The sequence below is a fragment of the Chiloscyllium punctatum genome, unplaced genomic scaffold, assembly GCF_047496795.1.
Source record: "Chiloscyllium punctatum isolate Juve2018m unplaced genomic scaffold, sChiPun1.3 scaffold_1192, whole genome shotgun sequence".
NCBI lineage: Eukaryota > Metazoa > Chordata > Chondrichthyes > Orectolobiformes > Hemiscylliidae > Chiloscyllium > Chiloscyllium punctatum.
This window is the reverse complement of record NW_027310926.1, coordinates 1-18,283: the sequence shown is the minus strand read 5'-3', so window position 1 is coordinate 18,283 and position 18,283 is coordinate 1. Positions and strand designations below refer to the sequence as shown.

Below are 18,283 nucleotides of genomic sequence, written 5' to 3'. Positions count from 1 at the left end.
TGGGCGTGATGTTCTTTGGATGGTCGGTGGGGTCTGATGGGCCAATGCTCTCCTCCCACACTGTAGGGATTTTATTCTATGATTTTATTCTAAGGCTACACAGCAGGATGTCCTTGGAGAAGGAGCATGTAGTGTGGATCAATGCTCTCAATGCCTTTAGATAGATGTGGGCACCGTAGGGGATACAGTGCTTTATCTCCACCGCTGCCCCCTCCCCACAACTCTACTTTGATTTAGTCCCTTCTCACTCTGTCACTTGTAATGGTTTGCTTGACCCGTAATAGGCTTTGTTTGGAAATATTCAATTGGTTACACAAATGGTTTACTACTGGTGATTATATGTCTCGACTACAGTGGTGCTGGAAAAGCATAGCAGGTCAGGCAGGATCCGAGGAGCTGGAAAATCAATGTTTTGGCGAGAGCCCTTTTCCAGCACCACTCTAACCTAGGCTCTGTTTTCCAGCATCTGCAGTCCTCACTTTTGCACTGCTGGAGATTATATGGTAACCAAAAGCAAAATGGCGTAATAATGATTTTGATGGTGGGACGGTTGCTGTGCTCACATTTCTGGGTCAGAGAAATGGGGAAAAAGAACGCTTCACACCTCACAGAATGACAACTGAAAAGCAGTTAAATCAAATCAAAGGTTCAGACAGGGAGGGAATATTTCCCTGGAGTTTGAGTAGCTGGAAAGTGATGGTGTCTGGGAATAGACAGGATTTTGTTTTACAGGAGGTTGAAAGCTTTAAACTGTTATATTCAAACAGTTCAATTTATTTTCTTTAATTTTACTTGCGGTGCAAAAAGCTCTTACAACATTTTAAAACCAATATTTAGAAACCTTGTGTTAAAGATAAATGTTAAATAAAATCCATCAAACCATCCCTCACTGAAAACTGTTGTGGAAGTGCAATCTCCTGGAGAATCCCTGCCCCCTTCTTCCTACCCGGGCTCCATGGTTATATACATACCTGGGAGATAGCAGCAGGAGACCATTCAGCCTTTCAATCCTGCTCCATCATTCAAGGGGAAACAGCTGACCATCCAGCTCAGTCTCCTGTTCCTGCTGTGTTCCAATCCCCTTTCATGACTTTACCTTGAAGAACTATATCTAAGCCCTCCTTTGGCTTCACTGCCTTTTGTTCCAGTGACGTTGCGGTGTTACTGTGTGGGTGTAGGCAGGGGTAATGTGATGGTGCTGCCTCCTGGAGGATGCACTCAGCGTCCCTCATCATCCTGCAGGAACATCAACCGGGGTTCAGCAACTAGAGATAGAACCCATTTCCAGGATATGGGCATCACGGTCTCAGCCAGCATTTATTCCCCATCTCTCGTTACCCTTGAGAAGATGGTAGTGAGCTGCTGTCTTGTACCATTCACAGTCCATTTGGCGCAGATAGACCGACAATGCTGGGAGGGAGAGTGTTGCAGGATTTTGGCCGAGTGATTCTCCATCTTTGGTTCTTCAAATGCTGGTTAACTTAATCACAATCTGCACATGATTTTGAGATTTCAGTCTGCAAATCTTCACTATCTAGCACCCTGTATAAAAGAATATGTACAGGTTAGAAATTCAGAACAGACAATTCTAGTTTCTCTGGAATATCTTTTTCCCCTTTCTTCTCCCAAAGCTGTAACCCTCCAGCCCACTTACTCTCTCCCACCGTTCTGACTCTGCTCCCCACTAATGTACACGCTCTACATTCTCATGGAGTTACTGATAAACAAATCCATGGCACCACTTCTCGTCTCTGGTTAGACTCTGCACCCTTTCTGGGTTCACTTCCTTTCCCTTCATTTGCTGCAAGTCAATAATGTAACAGCAGAATGAAACAGACGGAAACAGAAAGGGAGGTGGCAGATCCTGGACAGAAGAGGAACCTTCAGTCTGGGAAAATGGGTCAGATTCTTCCTTGTTTCCCATTGGTCAATTCCCAGTGTTATGACAAGTTGCGAATGGAACTTGGTCCCATCTAGGCGTAGTGACACTTTGATCCCCCCAAAACTGATCAATACTTTAGGTAGATGCATCCCTTCTCCTGCCAATCACAGTGTGAAATGCTTTCCGCTAGTTACCCAAAGAACATGCTCCAAAACCCGCCCACATTCTGTACATGTACAGTGGTGGGTTTCCTCACACACGTGTGGTCCCTGCCTCAGGGACTGTGGGATTTGTAGTCCCCATGAAGTCTCTGGAGACCTGTCCCTGGAAAGTGAGAGAAAGTGTGGGCTGGAGGGTGTTGTGTATAGGATATCTATTCAGACACACAGGACATGTGGGCTGTCACGGGGATTTACCGAGACATCCACTTAGACACCCGGACTTCTGACGTAAGGAATATACATTCAGCCAATTGCGGGGTGGGGAGGTTAATAATGGGCACCAGATTTTAAGCAGAGGTGGCTCAGTGGCTAACACTGCTGCCTCATAGTGTCAGGGACCCGGGTTTGATTCCAGCATTAGGCAACTGTGTGGAGTTTACACATTCTCCCCACGTCTGTATGGTTTTGTTCGGTGCTCCAGTTTCCTCCCACAGTCCAAAGATGTGCAGGTTAGGTGGATTGGTCATGCCAAATTGCTCATAGGGTCCATGCATGTGCTGGTTAGGCAATTAGCCACGGGAAATGCAGGGTTACAGGGAACGAGTGGGTCTGAATGGGATGCTCATCATAGGGTTGGTGTGGAATCAATGGATGAATACCCTGTTTCTGCACTATAGGGACTCTGTTCTATTCTCATGAAGAAGAATGTACCTATCTCAATGTGTTGTGAATCTGTGGAATTTCCTATTCAAAATGCGGTGGATGCCAGGACAATGAGCCAATTTAATGAAGAGATACAGATGTTGAATTTGCAATGAGTTGAACCGTGAGAGAGAGCAGGCGGAAAAATCCAGCTGAGACCGAGGTGAGCTCAATCATCACCGTATTAAATGGTGGAGCTGGTTCGAAGGGCTGCATTGCCTCTCCTGTGCCCAGTGCTTATCTTCTTATGGTAATAACAGAAAGATGAATCCAAAACTCACCATCTTCACCAAAGGAGATTTTCAGAAAGAGCAGGATAGTCAGGTGGATTAGCGTTCAAACTTAGGTAATGAGGAAGCGTGTAGGAGATAATGATTTTGCAATTTTAAACTGAGGGGTGACAGTGATTTATGGTTTTAGACTGTGTAGTACATTCACAGCATCCAGAATACTCTGTTGTGAATATCTATCCTGCACTTTATTACAAAGCCAAGGTCACTGACAATGAACCCAAAACACCCAGGAAACATTGCCTCCCCTCGTAATCTGATAAAAAGACTTGTCATTAATCTGGTTGAATTTAGAACACAGATGGAAAGCGGGAAGATTAAATCCAATCCCAAGATACTGTGCTTTAACAAAGGAGACTACAATAGGAGGAGGCAGGAGTTGGCGAATGCAGACTGGAAGCAAAGACTTTCCTGTGGTACAGTTGACAGACAGTGGAGGAACATCAAAGTAATTTTTCAAATTTCTCAGCAAAAGTATATATCAGTGAAAAGGAAGGACTGTAGGAAAAGGAGTAATCTGCCATGTCTAAGGAAATAAGGGAGTCTATCAAATTGAAGGAGAAGGCATACAAACTGTCAAAGACCAAGGATAAATTCGGAGATTGGAAAAACTTTAAAGATCAACAGAAAGCGAGATGGGATTGGGGGAGAAAAGTGATGAGTAACTATCCCCAAGGACAGAATAGCAGTTTACCCTGCTAGAGGGGAACCTATTGTGTGGGGAACAGATGGCCTCTGTAATTGCTGAAGCACTTAACTGTTACCATAGAGATAATCCTGATCAAGTTAAAAATCACAGCACACCCCAAAAGCTTGTACTTCCAAATAAACCTGTTGGACTATAACCTGGTGATGTGTGGTTTTTAACTTTGTCCACCCCACCCCAACCCCGGCTGCTCCACATCACCATCCCGATAGACAGCCCCACTGAAACTGAAGCACCTGTCAGGTACTTGAGGGAGCCACAGGGGTGTGGGGGAGGGGTGTGTGGTTTAACCACTCGACTTTCTAACTGCCGTTGCCATGGAGAGAATACTGAGAGACAGTCTCTATTCAAAGTCCCAAACCACAAAGGTTTAAGAATGGGAGCGGCACATCGGACAGGCGGGGAGTTACCTGATGCTGCCTGGAGGTGTTCTGCATGTACACTATCCAGGTAACTGCCGTGTCTCATCAATAAAGACTCAAAGAAGACCTCTCAGAGTTCTGTGCCCAGTTATTCCTATCCAGCAGGGTTCAGGAATATGAGTACACAGCAGTCAGTCTTCACAGTGGAGGATACAAAGAACATGCCAGTGATTGATAAGGAGACTAAAGGAGGGTGAGGCCCTAGGTAATAACCATTATCGTGAAAGAGTTAGAGCTGGGCAAGCTAATGGAGCTAAAGGTAAACAAGTCTCCTTGCCCCAATGGAATACATCCCAGGATACCAACAGAGTTAGGGGGAGAAAGAGCAAATGCACTGAGAGTTATAGAATCCTACAGCAGAGACAGGCCCTTTGGCCCAAACTGGCCCATGCCGATCAGAATGTCCATCCACGCTAACCCCATATCCCTGCACTTAGCCCATCTGCTTCTGAAACTTTCCTATCCATGTATTTGTCCAAATGTCTTTTACGTGTTGTTAATATACCCACCTCAACCACTTCCACTGGCAGCTCATTCCATATACATACCACCTTTGTGTAGAACAGTTGCCCCTCAGTTTCCCATGTATTCTTTCTCCTCTAACTTTAACCTGATGCCCTCCAATCCTTGAGTCCCTGGGAAAAAGACCGAGTGCATTCCCCTTACCCATGCCTCTCATGGTCTTATACACTTCTATAAAATATTCCCCCGCAGTTTCCTCTGCTCTAAACAAAAAAGTCCTCGCTTGTCCAACCTCTCCCTGTAACTCAGACCCCTGAGACCTGGCATCATCCTTGTAAATTTCTTCTTCACCTTTCCAGTTGAATAACTTAAACTGACACTGCATTCATCACATTTCCCGTGTTTCCCTACGGCGCTGGAACCGATGTGACAACACCAATGGATTACAATCCATTGGATTACAATCAATAATTCACTCCATTACAACAATCCCATTTTTATAGCTTTTTCCATGATGCAGGAATCCTTTGGTCTTTCTGGTTTCATGGCTAATTGTCCTCATACAAAACCAATCTGTGGCTTGACTGTTCCAGGGAAATGTGCCATGATTGTTTTAGACTTTCAAAAACCAAGTCCCCACGCTAACATGGACTTCACTGTCTCAGTACTTTTTGTCACACTGAGATTTGAAATATTCGCCCAGGGACAGAATGCAAACCTTTCCTTCCAGATGAAAAGGCCAATGATATTCAGATCGGCACGGATCCAGTAACATGAAGTTCAATTTGAATTTCTCAACTGCAAATCCCCCCTTTCAACACTCGACAGCAGAGAAAACAATGCACTGGAGATCCTCAGCAGGTCTGGCCCCATCTGAAATGGTGACAGATGCAGGAAACATTGCAGCCTTGAAGAAGTGTTGAAATGATCACACCAGGCCCGTGTGCTTGATGACCATTATGGATAAGATGGGGACAGGGATCCCTTTCTGGAAGGGCCTTGGTGAGACCACACCTGGAGTACTGTATACACCTTTGTTCCCCTTTTCCAAGGAAGGCTCTCCTGGTTATTGAGAGAGTGTAAAGGAGGATCACCAGATGAGTCCTGGGATGTGAAGATAGTTAAGGACTGCAGATGCTGGAAGTCAGAGTCTGTACAAAGTGGACCTGGGGAGGTGCAGCAGGTCAGGCAGCATCAGAGGAGAAGGAAGGTTGATGTTTTGGGTCAGGACCCTTTGTCAGTCTTGATAAATAGCCCTGACCCGAAACGTCACCTTTCCAGCCCCATCGTATTCATGCTGGTCATCAAGCACCTATTTATGCTAGTCCCACGTTCTGGCACTCAGCATGTAACCAATATTGTAGTGCTTGGTGTGATCATCTAAACACTTCAAAGCTGCAATGTTTCCTGCATCTGTCACCATTTCAGATGCTGATAGACTTGCTGAGGATCTCCAGCGCTTTTTGTTTTTATTGCAGATTTCCACCATTTTGCTGAAGCACAGAGTCATCGACATGTACAAAGCTCCAGATTTTGTTGACTCACCTTCCTGGGATGTCAGGACTGATGGATGAAGAGGGACTCAATCTTCGTTTAATCCTCCTTTCCTTTGGCTTTCTGAGCCGCTAACTACATTAGTGGGCGGCACAGTGGTTAGCACTGCTGCCTCACAGCACCAGAGACCCGTGTTCAATTCTCGCCTTAGGTGACTGATTGTGTGGAGTTTGCACGTTCTCCCTGTGTCTGCGTGGGTTTCCTCCGGGTGCTCCAGTTTCCTCCCACAGTCACAAAGATGTGCAGGTCAGGTGAATTGGCCATGCTAAATTGCCCGTAGTGTTAGGTAAGGGGTAGATGTAGATGTAGGGGTATGGGTGGGTTACGCTTCGGCGGGGCGGTGTGGACTTGTTGGGCCGAAGGGCCTGTTTCCACACTGCAAGTAATCTAATCTAATCTAAAAATCACTAATATTCTACCTCCCATTCCCTGTCCTGAATCTGACCCATCTAAGCCTACACTTTAGTTCCCATTCCCCTGCCAGACTAGTTACAAACTCACCAATAGAACTGGCAAAAGTCCCAACGGATGTGTCTCAGCTCTGCCCGGGGGTAACCGGTCAGGCTGGTACAGGTCCGTCCCCGAAACGGTCCCAGTGCCTGATGAATCATAACCCTTCTGTGGTACACCATTTCCCCAGCCACACATCCAGCTGATCTACCTTCTCATTCCTGCTCTCATTAGCACATGGCACTGGGAGTAAGTCTGACATTATTACATTTCAGGAGCTACATTTTAATGTATCTCTGCTCTCCCTATGTCCAGCTTTCAGGCCCTCATCCCTCTGTTTAGCGATGTCGTTGGTATCTGTGTGTTGCACCACCATGGGCTGTTTACCCTCCAGCTCCAGAACGTCCTGCAGCCACTCCATGATATCATGGATCTTGGCACCAGGGAGATTACATCCCATCCTGGATTCATGTCTGTGGGCACAGAAGTGCCAGGCTGTACCCCTGATTATTGAATCCCCTGTCATTATAACCCTGCCACTGTCAGTCCTCTTGTTCTGATCAGCAGAGCTCTCTGTGGTGTCATGAACCTGGCTGATGCTGATTTCCTGAGAAGCCACCCCACCCATTCCCGCCCTTACAGAATCCCAAGCGGTATACAGTATCTGTATGAGAAGGGGATAACAACGGGGGACTCCTGTACTCACTTCCTGAGCCTTTTACTCGATCTGATGTTCACCCATTCCCTTTCTGCCTGTGTAACCCTCACGTGCAGTGTGACTAACTCACTAAACGTGCTGTCCATAACATTCTCAGTATTGCAGATGCTCCACAGTGAGTCTACTCTCAGCTCCAGCTTTGAAAAGCAGTTTCCCAGTAACTGCAGATGGGAACCCTTCCTGCACACATAGCCGTCAGGGACACTGGAAGCGGCCCTTATTTCCCACATTGTACAAGAGGAGCACACCACAGGTCTGAGGGCTCCTGTCACAACGTCTCTCTACATTCATCTAGTTACTCCCATTAAGAGAATTTAAATGAGTGAGTAACCTTCCTTCATTCAAACATGTCCATTATAATAACAAAAAAAAATCTTTACTTAAGCTGATATGTCACACTTTAAAAACTTAAATACTCCACAGGTATCACTGACAAATTGGCTGTTCCCATTGGGACTGTGAATTTCTGAAAGGCCTGAACTAAAACTGAGTTTCAGCTTCACCTTCTCCCTGTCTCACCTCACTATTTACACCCAACTCCAAAACACTCTCATTGAGCCAAGCAGCCCTCACAGTGCAGCCCTGTCATTTTCATTGTCTGCTCACACCTTCACTGTACTGTTCCAATGCACCTCAATGGGAGCTCAGGACCAGCATTGCATCTTTCAATTCAGCCCTTTGTAACCCCAGAGTCAAAATGGACTTCAGCAGTTTCTGAATGAACAGACAGTTGTCAGAATCTGGAACGTTCCACCTGAAATGGTGCTGGAATTTGAGTCCACGAGAAATTTGCAGAGAATTGGAAGTCGGGAGTTTACAGATTAACATTATAAAGTGGATGAGTGAGACTAAATCTGACAGTTCCTGCAAAAAGACGAGGTGTAATTTGCATAAACCTGTGCTCTCTCTCAGGCCAATACCTCCTTCCACAGCTACAGGGCCAAGAATTGAACACATACCCCAAGGGTGATCCAACCATGAACTTGAACATCTTTCTGCTTTTGGCTTGACAAAAATATTGAAGATATTTTCCCACAGACAGAACAGACAAACCTTTCTCGTTCCACAGTTAAATCCCAATGATATTCAGATCCTGAGGACTCTGCTATCTGGAGAAACTTGTTTATTGAGATCCCAGTCTCAATTATCCTCAATTAATATCCTATAAAATGAATTCACAAAACAAAGCTCAGTCAGTGCAAGATAAATAGTGAAGGTAAACACTTCTCTTGGTATGTGTTGGATGTGTAAATGCTCCTCTTCAAATCACCCCGCCCCCACCCAGGAAGAGGACCCGTGCATGCTCCTTGCTGTACCTTGCCCCAAATAAAGATGGTGGCCATAACCCAGGACTTCTCACTACCTGAGGCCCAAGCCATCTTCCCCTTTGCTGCAAACATGGGACCAAGAGTTTCTAATTCAGACTAACGACCTGCACAGAGTGTAACTAAACCCTCCCAGTCTACACTGATACATTTCATCCGGTTTCTGCTGCCACTCTCCACTTTCCCCTTTCCGCCTCCTACACACACCATGGGTCATCATGGGTCCAGTGACCCTTCCTCAGAACCGATGACAGCTGGGAATATTAGAATCCCTTCAGGAAACAGGCCCTTTGGCCCAACAATTCCACACCCACCCTCCGAAGTTTATCCCACCCAGACCCATTCTCCTATTCTATTACTCTCCATTTCCCCCGAACTAATGCACATCCCTGAACCCTACAGGAACCTTAGCTGGGCCAATTCACCGAACCTACAGATCTTTGGGCTACAGGAGATAGGGGTTAAAGAGTAAATAATAGGTGGGGACAGAGCCCAAAGAGACACAGGAACATTTGGAAACATAAAGGAGTGGGAAGGTGGAAAGCTGTTAATGGAGGAGACAGGAACCTTCTCGCATCTCAGTGGCGGTGGTGGAAATGGTGGCTGATGATCTACATTGTGCTGCAAAAAAGACCCTGAGCTTCCAGTTGCCTGCTCATTAACACACAAGACTGTTCCCTGTCCAACATCTCTGTCTCATGCTTACTGCAGTGTTCCAGTGAAGTTTGATGCAAGCTGGAAGAACACTTCAGAACATACCAAATGGCTTCCTATTTCAAGGACTGCAATTTCCCCTCCCATGTGGTCAACAATGCCCTCCAGTGTATCTCCTCCACTTCCCACACCACTGCCCTTGAACCCCACCCCTTCAAATGCAACAAAGATGGAATCCCACCATCCTCACCTTCCACCCAGATACAACGCATCATCCTCTGCTCTTTCCACCATCAGATCCAACCACCTGAGATATATTTCCCTCCCCACCCCTTTCAGCATTCCACAGAGACCATACCTTCTGTGACTTCCACGTTAGATCCACACTCCCCACCAACCCACACTCCACTCTAAGCACCTTCGCTTGCCACTGCAAGAGGTGGAAAACCTGTGCCCACACCTTCCCTTTAACTCCATCCAAGGCACCACTGGATCCTCCCACATCCAGCAGAGATTTCCCTGCTCACCCAAACACCTCACCGATTGTGTCCCTTGCTCTCAGGACGCCAAATTGTGGAATATTCCATGGAACATTTCTGGGACACATGCACCAACCAACCCCACCGCCCTGTAGTCGACCACTTCGGTTTCCCCCCCACCCCCTCCGTCACCACGCTGCCAAGGACATGCAAGTCCTCCATCCCCAAATCCGAGCCACCCGGCACCTGGAGGAAGAACACCTGATCTTCCATCTTGGGAAGTTTCAACCACACAGCATGAAGGTTTCCTCATCTCCCATCCCCCACCCCCCACCTTATCTCAGATTCAACCCTCCAACTCGGCACTGGCCTCTTGAACAGTCCCACCTGTCTATCTTCCTTTCCAATTATCCATTCCACCCTCTCACCACTACCCTCCATCTACAACCACCTATTGCCTCCCTAGCTCGCTTCCCCCAACCCCAAACACCCCTCCCTATTTATCTCTCAGCCGTATTCCCCCACCCACATTTCTGATGAAGTGCTGACATGCCCAATACATCAATTCTCCTGCTCCTTGGATGCTGCCTGACCTGCTGTGCTTTTCCAGCGCCACATTTTAACACTAACTGGAAGAACAACACCTCATCTCCCAATCGGGAACCCTGCAACCCTCTGGCTTCAACATCAAATTCAATAATTTTAGGTCCTGAACTCTCCCACGTCCTAGTGTCTTTGCCCCCTACCCCACATACCAGGCCTTGTTATTACGTAGCCTGCCATTACACACTACCTATGGTTAGCCACTAACAGTCCCCATAAACAGCTATTCACTCTCCCCCCCGTCCGATCGTTATTCACTCCTCTGTCCAACTGCTCCTATCTCTCTCTTTGGACTCTATCCCCACTTATCATTTACTCCTTAATCCCTACCTTCTGCGTAAAAACAGACTCTTTTTTTTCTCAGTAACATCAGCTCCTGAGGAAGCGTCACTGGATCGAAAATGCGAACTGATTTCTTTTCACAGATGCTGCCAGATCTGCTGAGCTTTTCCAGTACCTTCTGGTTGTTGTGTGTGATTTACAGCATCCGAAGTTCTTGTGGTTCTAATTTACCCGGAGTATCTAATTCAGGTCCAGCAGACTGAAACAGTGTTTATCAACCTTCTCAGTCCACACTAACTCCATCTCTCTCCCAGTATCTGCTGTCTCTCCCACTCCTTCACATTCAGTCCCCCCTCACAGTCACACTGCGCCTGCAAAGCTGATGGTCATGTGTTGGCCTGCTGGACCCACCCCTCATTCACTCCCATTGGCTGGAGGATCATGCCAACTCTCCTATTGGTTTGAAGCTGTGTCAATCAGCCAGGCCCCATTGTGACCCGAGTGGTGGGATCCTCCCAGGTGCATCAGAGGCTGAGGGGTGACCTCATAGAGGTTTATAAAACCATGAGGGGCCTGGGTAGGATAAATAGACAAGGTCATTTCCCTGGGGTGGGGGAGTCCAGAATGAAAGGGCATAGGTTTAAGATGAGAGGGGAAGAATTTAAAATGGATCTGAGGGGCATTTTTTTTCCCCACTGAGGTTGGTGCGTGTATGGAATCTTCTGTCGGGAAGTGGAGAATGTTGGTACAATTAAACCATTTGGCATCTGGATGGGTATATGAATAGGAAGGGTGTAGAGTGATATGGGCCAAGTGTTGGCAAATGGGTCTAGATTAGGTTGGGATATCTGGTCAGCATGGACCAGTTTAACCAAAGGGTTTATTTTCATGCTGTATATCTGTACGGCTCTGCCCTGTGATGAGCTTCATCATTCACAGTGAATGGGTCAGTATGACAGAGCACAGGGACTGGAGGCTATTCTGCCCATTGGGGCTGTACTCTCTCCCTCTGGAGATGGTGCCAGTCAGTCACAACTCACCTCCCATTTGGACATAGCCCTCCAAATCCTTCCTAAAAATGTTAAATTTCTAATTTGTTTTGACAATCACTACTGAATCTTCATCCAGATGTCGGTCAAATTGTTCCAGATGCTCAGAACTTACTGAGTAAAATAATCTTCATATTTTTCTTTGCATTATTTGTCAGTTACCTGAAAATAATTACTAAAAATTGTGATGTTAAAAATTTCTCACTCTGTCTCTCTGTAAATGAAATACCCTGGAAACAAATCAACTCCTGGTCGAAATCACTGCTTAACCTTCTCAGCTCCAAGGAGAATTGTCTGACCTTCTGCTAACTCTCCATAAAAGAGAAACCTATCTTAATTTTAATTTATTAGTGCCATAGAGATGTACAGCACAGAAACAGACCCTTCGGTCCAACTTGTCCATGCCGACCAGATATCCTAAATTAATCTCGTCCCATAATCCAGCCCTTGGCCCATATCCTTCGAAACCTTTCCCAATCACATATCCAATGAGATGCCTTTTAAATGTTGTAACTGTACCGGCCTCCACACTTTCTCTGGCAGCTCATTCCATACACATACTACATTCAGCTTGAAACTTTGCCCCTAATATCCCTTTTCAATCTTTTCCCTCATGCCTGAGCTTTCTAGTTTTGGACTATCTAAACAGCAATAAGACACTGGCTGTTTACCCTATCCTTGCCCCGAACGATTTTATCAACCTCGATGGTCACCTCTCAACATCCGATTCTACAGTGAAAACAGCCTCAGTCTATTCAGCCTCTCCCAATAGCTAAATCCCTCAACCCTGGCAACATCTTTGCATCTTTTCTGAATCCTTTCAAGTTTCACAATATCATTCCAATAGCGGGGAGACCAGGACTGAAAGCAGAATTCCAGAAGTGGCTGAATGAATGTCCTGTACAGCCGCAAAATGACGTCACAACCCCTGTACACAATGCACAGACCAATAAAGGCAAGTACACCAAACACTTTCTTCACTACCCTGCCTATCTATGATTCCACTTTCAAGGAACTATGAACCTGCACTCCAAGATCTATTTGTTCAGCAACACTCCCCAGGACCTTCCTATTAAGTGTATCAGTCCCACCCTGATTTGCTTTTCCAAAATGCAGAACGTCACATATATCTAAATTAAACTGCATCTGCCACTCCTCAGCCCGTTTGATCGGAGGCTCATTGTACTCTCAGGTAACTTTGCTATCCATTGCACCTCCAATGTTGGTGTCTATTGTAAACCTACTAACCATAGCTCCTATATTCACATAGAAATCATTTATATAAATGGCAAAAAGCAGTGGACCCAGTACCCAGCCTGACAGCATATTGCTCATCACAGGCTTCCAGTCCAAAAAGCAACCTCCACTATGACACTGACTGCTCAGCAAGGTTAGAGCTCATGGCATACAGGGAGATCTAACCACTTGGATACAGAACTGGCTCAAAGGCAGAAGACAGAGGGTGGTGATGGAGGGTCGCTTTTCAGACTGGAGGCCTGTGACTAGTGGAGTGTTACAAGGATCACTGCTGGATCCACTACCTTTCATCATTTATATCAATGACTTAGATGTGAACATCGGAGGTATAGTTAGTGAGATTAAACCCAAACCGGAGGTGTAGTGGACAGTGAAAAAGATAACATCAGAGTACAATGGGATCTTGATCAGATGGCTGAATGGCTGAGGAGTGGCATTTTGGGAAAGCAAATCTTAGCAGGACTTATACACTTAATGGTAAGGTCCTGAGGAGTGTTACTGAACAAAGAGTCCTTGGAGTGCAGGTAAATAAGGTAGTGAAGGCGGCATTTGGTATGCTTTCCTTTATCGGACAAAGTATTGAGTACAGGAGTTGTGATGTCATGTTGTGGCTGTACAGGACATTGGTTAGGCCACTTTTGGAATGTTGCGAACAAGTCTGGTCTCCCTCCTATTGGAAAGATGTTGTAAAACTTGAAAGGGTTCAGAAAAGATCTACAAGAATGTTGCCAGGGTTGGAGGATTTGAGCTAGGCTGGGGGTTGAATAGAGGTTGAATAGATTGGGGCTGTTTTCCCCGCAGCGTCGGAGGCTGAGAGGTGATCTTATCAATGTCTATAAAAACCTGAGATGGATGGATAGGATAAATAGACAACGTCTTTTCCCTGGCGTGGGGGATCCCAGCACTAGAGGGCATAGGTTTATAGTATGAGGGGGAAGAATTTAAAGAGACTTGAGAGGCAACGTTTTCACACAGAGGGTGGTACGTGTATGGAATGAGCTGCCAGAGGAAGTGGGTTACGATTGCAACATTTAATAGGTATCTTCATGTGTAAATGAATAGGAAGGATATGGGCCAGGTGCTGACAGGTGGGACTAGATTGCATTGTGATATCTGTTCAGCATGTACTGGTTGGACCGACGGGTCTCTGTTTCTGTGCTGTCCATCTATAATTCTTTGACCTTCCAGCCAATTCCGTACCCAAACAGCTAGTTCCGCCAGAATTCTATGGGACTGAACCTGCTAACCAGTGTGTTATGTGAAACTTTGTGTCTTTCTCAAGTCAAGTTACTGATTTCAATGCACAAAGCCATGCTGACTCTCCCTAATAATTTCTTGCTTTTCCAATGACTTGTAAATCCTGTCCCTGAGAATCCCTTCCAACAACTTCTCTGCCACTGACTTCAGGCTCACCTGTTTATAGTTCCCTGTCTTTTCCTTACCACCTTTCTCAAATAATGGCACCCATCTTCCAGCACCTCACCTGTGGCGATCGATGATACAAATATCGCAGCGAGGGGCCCAGCAAAATCTTCTCTAATTACCCACAAAGTTCTGGGATACATCTGATCAGATTCCAGGGATTTATCCACCTTTATGCATTTTAAGTCATCCAGTACCTACTCCTCTGTAATTTGTACACTTGCTAAGTTATCACTATTTATTTCTCCAACTTCTCTAACTTTCATATCCCCTTTCAGTAAAATCTGACATGAAAGATTTACAGAATCTCTCCCACCTCCTGCTGTTCCATAGACAGTCTTGTTAATCTTTGAGCGTCGCTATTCTCTGCCTAGTTATTCTTTTGTCTTTAGTGTATTTGTAGAAACTCTTTGGATTCTCCTTAAACCTATTTCCCAACGCTATCTCATGTCCCCTTTTCTGCCTCCTGGTTTCCTGCGAGTATACTCCTACTGCCCTTATAGTCCCCTAGGGACTCACTCAAACCCAGTGCAATGTACCTGCCATATCCTCCCTTCATTTTCTTGACCAGAGCCTCAATTTCGCAGGTCATGCAGCATTCTCGACGCCTCCCAGCCTTGGCCTTAATGGGAACATACTGTCTGTGTACTCTCATTGTCGCAGGCCTATGGAGGCAATGGCAGATGAGGACAGAGAAACAATCATTATCAGTAAAGAGGTAGTGTTGGGAAAACTAACAACTCATCCTTATCTCTATAATTCCTCTCTAGCCTCAGAACTACCACTATCTCTGGTATCAAAAACATCTCAATCTATGCAACATCCTCCAATCTCTAATCTCCTCCAGTCTCAACACCCTCCCTATCTCTAATCTTGTCCACCCTCACAAATCTCTGTGATGTGCCTTTCTTTAATTCCAGCCTTCAGGATAACCCATTTTTATTTCAGATTCCTGAACCCTGAGCTCCATAATGTCCCGCTTAACCTCTGTCACATTTTCCTCCAAAAAAAACATCAATCAATCACGTATTCTAATATCACCTTCTCTGACCTGGTTTCTATTGTGGCTTGTCATCTTCCTATATTATGCATCTGTGGTCTACATGACAGAAAAAGGTGTTGTGGTCCATTGGGTTTACGCTGTAAAGAAATCTCCCAGCTAACTATTTTAATCCCATTTACCCGCACTGAGCCCATAGACCTGTCTGCCTTGGCATTGCAAGTGTGTTCCTAAATATATCTGAAATGCCATCGGGACTTCTGTCTCTCACTCACTTCCAGACAGTGAGGTTTAGTGCAACTGTTGCTCTATGATATCACCCACAGGAACACAGAGCAGCTGGGTCTGTGCGTACCAGAGATCGCCCACATATTGGGAAGGATGGCAGGGTCCCTGAGAGGGGGCACAGGAGATTTACTAGGATGGTTCAAGGAATGAGGGATTTTAGTTGCAGAATTTGTGGGGCTTTTGTAACATTAATTACTCATGTGACATGTGTGCTGCTAATACACATCAAGAATAACTATCCACAATTAATGGACTCTCCTTTTCAACCTATCCCCTTGCCTGCGCTGTGGTAATATTCAGGTTAACCACCACCGACATCTCTCTCTAACGAGAGTGTAGTCCTATGGTCTGGGAGGATAATGCTGACTTGATCTTTCACACAGTGATGCTACTGTGCCTCGGGGGTGGGGAGAGAGAATGCTGAAGGTGGTGGATGGGAAACCACTCAGGTACAGTGCTTTACCCTGGAGGATGTCCAATTTCTTTAATATTGTTGGTGGAGGGGGGACAGGTTGCACTGATGCTGGCAAGTGGAGAATGTTCCAACACAATCCTGATGTGTACCTTATAGATAGCAAACAGACATTGTGGAATCAGGGGTTTGGAAAAACTGAGAGTATTCTTCTTGTAGCAAAGAAAATTGTGGGGAGCTGTGACAAAGCGGTTTACAAAAGTTACATATTATAATAATAAACTTTACACCCGTCAGCTCATTATACAAGGATTACAGGACACATGTTGAAGATTTGGGAAGATCTATTGAGAGGATGGTTTGATTCAAAGGAGAACTTCAATGCAGCAAATGGCATTGATCTGGAACACAATACTCTCACACAATATGAATATCCAGGTCATGATGTATTGAGTAATTCTGTCAGAGTTTGGCGTTACAATGACTGAGATTACCATCTGAATATCTGCCTGTAATACAAGTTTATAAAATCCGTCACTGTCAGTTCAAGCCTGAAACTCATACAATCCCCTCCTCCTGGCCCAGGATGATTAGATTAGATTACTTACAGTGTGGAAACAGGCCCTTCGGCCCAACAAGTCCCCACTGACGTGCAACCCACCCATTCCCCTACATTTACCCCTTACCTAACACTGTGGGCAATTTAGCATGGCCAATTCACCTGACCTGCATATCTTTGGACTGTGGGAGGAAACCGGAGCACCCAGAGGAAACCCACGCAGACACGGGGAGAATGTGCAAACTCCACACAGTCAGTCGCCTGAGGCGGGAATTGTACCGGAGTCTCTGGCGCTGTGAGGCAGCAGTGCTAACCACTGTGCCACCGTGCCGTCCTGACTGTACACATTACCCCTGGTGGAGGTCAGCAGGCAATTCAGGGGCAAATCTGTGTGGGTTTCTCGGAGTTTCCACCTTGGGACTTCATGTGACTGAACATGGGACAGAATGTCCCAAGATTCAGTGAGATATGGAGAGCAGGATTTGCTTCCTTTTCTTTCCTTCCATTCTGCCGCTGTGCCTCCTCAATAAGACATGGGGTGTGAAAGGCTCATGCAGCTTGATTGGCAAGTGGTCTCCATTCTGACCAATGGGCAGCAAGCTCCTCCCAGTCATTAAACAGAGTATCCCTGAAAGATAGCAACTGAGCATGCTTCCCACTGCCCAGTGCTCCCAGTAAATGTTTTGAATAATGAGGGGGGAAATCTCCTAGAAAAGGCATAACAGGAAAGTTCCAAGAGGATTATAAACAGTTTACAGAGAGATATTCACAGGAAATGTGGGCAACAAGTTGGCAAATAGAGTATAACTTGGGATAAACTGTAGAAAGCTGCACCACAAAGGGACTGGGGGAAAATGAGCAGGAAACACAGAAAGCTAGCACACAGTTACAACATGGAATCAGGAAGGGGAATGGAATGCTGTCCCTTATTTCAAGGAGTTTGCAATATAAGAGTTTTGAATATATACCTTAGGGCAACTAAACAAATGGCAAGTGAGAACACAACTGGAGTAACGTGATCAGATTTGGTCGCTTTAGTTAACGAAATAGAGTAGTTTATTGGAGGCATTTCAGAGAAGATCCTTTGGGATGATCCCTGTTTTGAAGGGATTATCCTGTAAGCAAAGGCTGAATAAGTTGGGAATCTACTCACTGGACTTTGGAAGAATGAGAGGAGATACAGGATTCAGGATTCTGTCGAGGTTTGACAGGGTAAATATGGAGAGGATGTGTCTCATCACGGGTGAGTCTTGAACCAGATTCTGGGTCAGTCGTGGAATCAAGGATTCTGTTTCAGATTTGTCAAGTTAAAGGCAACACCGACACAGGTTAGGGTTTCAGTAGCAATGGAGCTGGGGTGAGAAGGAGACAAGCAACGTTTTAGAGATTGGAATTCGTGGTGTTTGTGATTGTGTAGATGTCTGATCAGGAGGTCACCTTGGGCTCAGATATGAGAGCAATATTGTGAAGAGTGTAGTTCTGCCTCAGACACTTCCCAGTGAGAGGGAGGGACACAGCAGTAAGGGAAAGGAATTTGGAATAGCAACTGAAGGCAATGGGTAACAATTGCAGTGTTTCATTGGAGTGAATTGCAGCTAATCGAAGC

The 18,283-nt window shown here is 45.7% G+C and overlaps 1 long non-coding RNA gene across 1 annotated transcript; it reads right to left on the bottom strand.

Moving 5' to 3' along the window:
* Window positions 1-762: 762 nt before the first annotated feature.
* LOC140474818 (uncharacterized) lies at window positions 763-15,580 on the bottom strand. Its single transcript, XR_011959445.1, has 3 exons — window positions 14,958-15,580; window positions 8,401-8,509; window positions 763-1,542 (listed from the first exon to the last, which is right to left on the bottom strand). It is a non-coding gene; the product is annotated as an uncharacterized lncRNA (long non-coding RNA).
* Window positions 15,581-18,283: the final 2,703 nt, after the last annotated feature.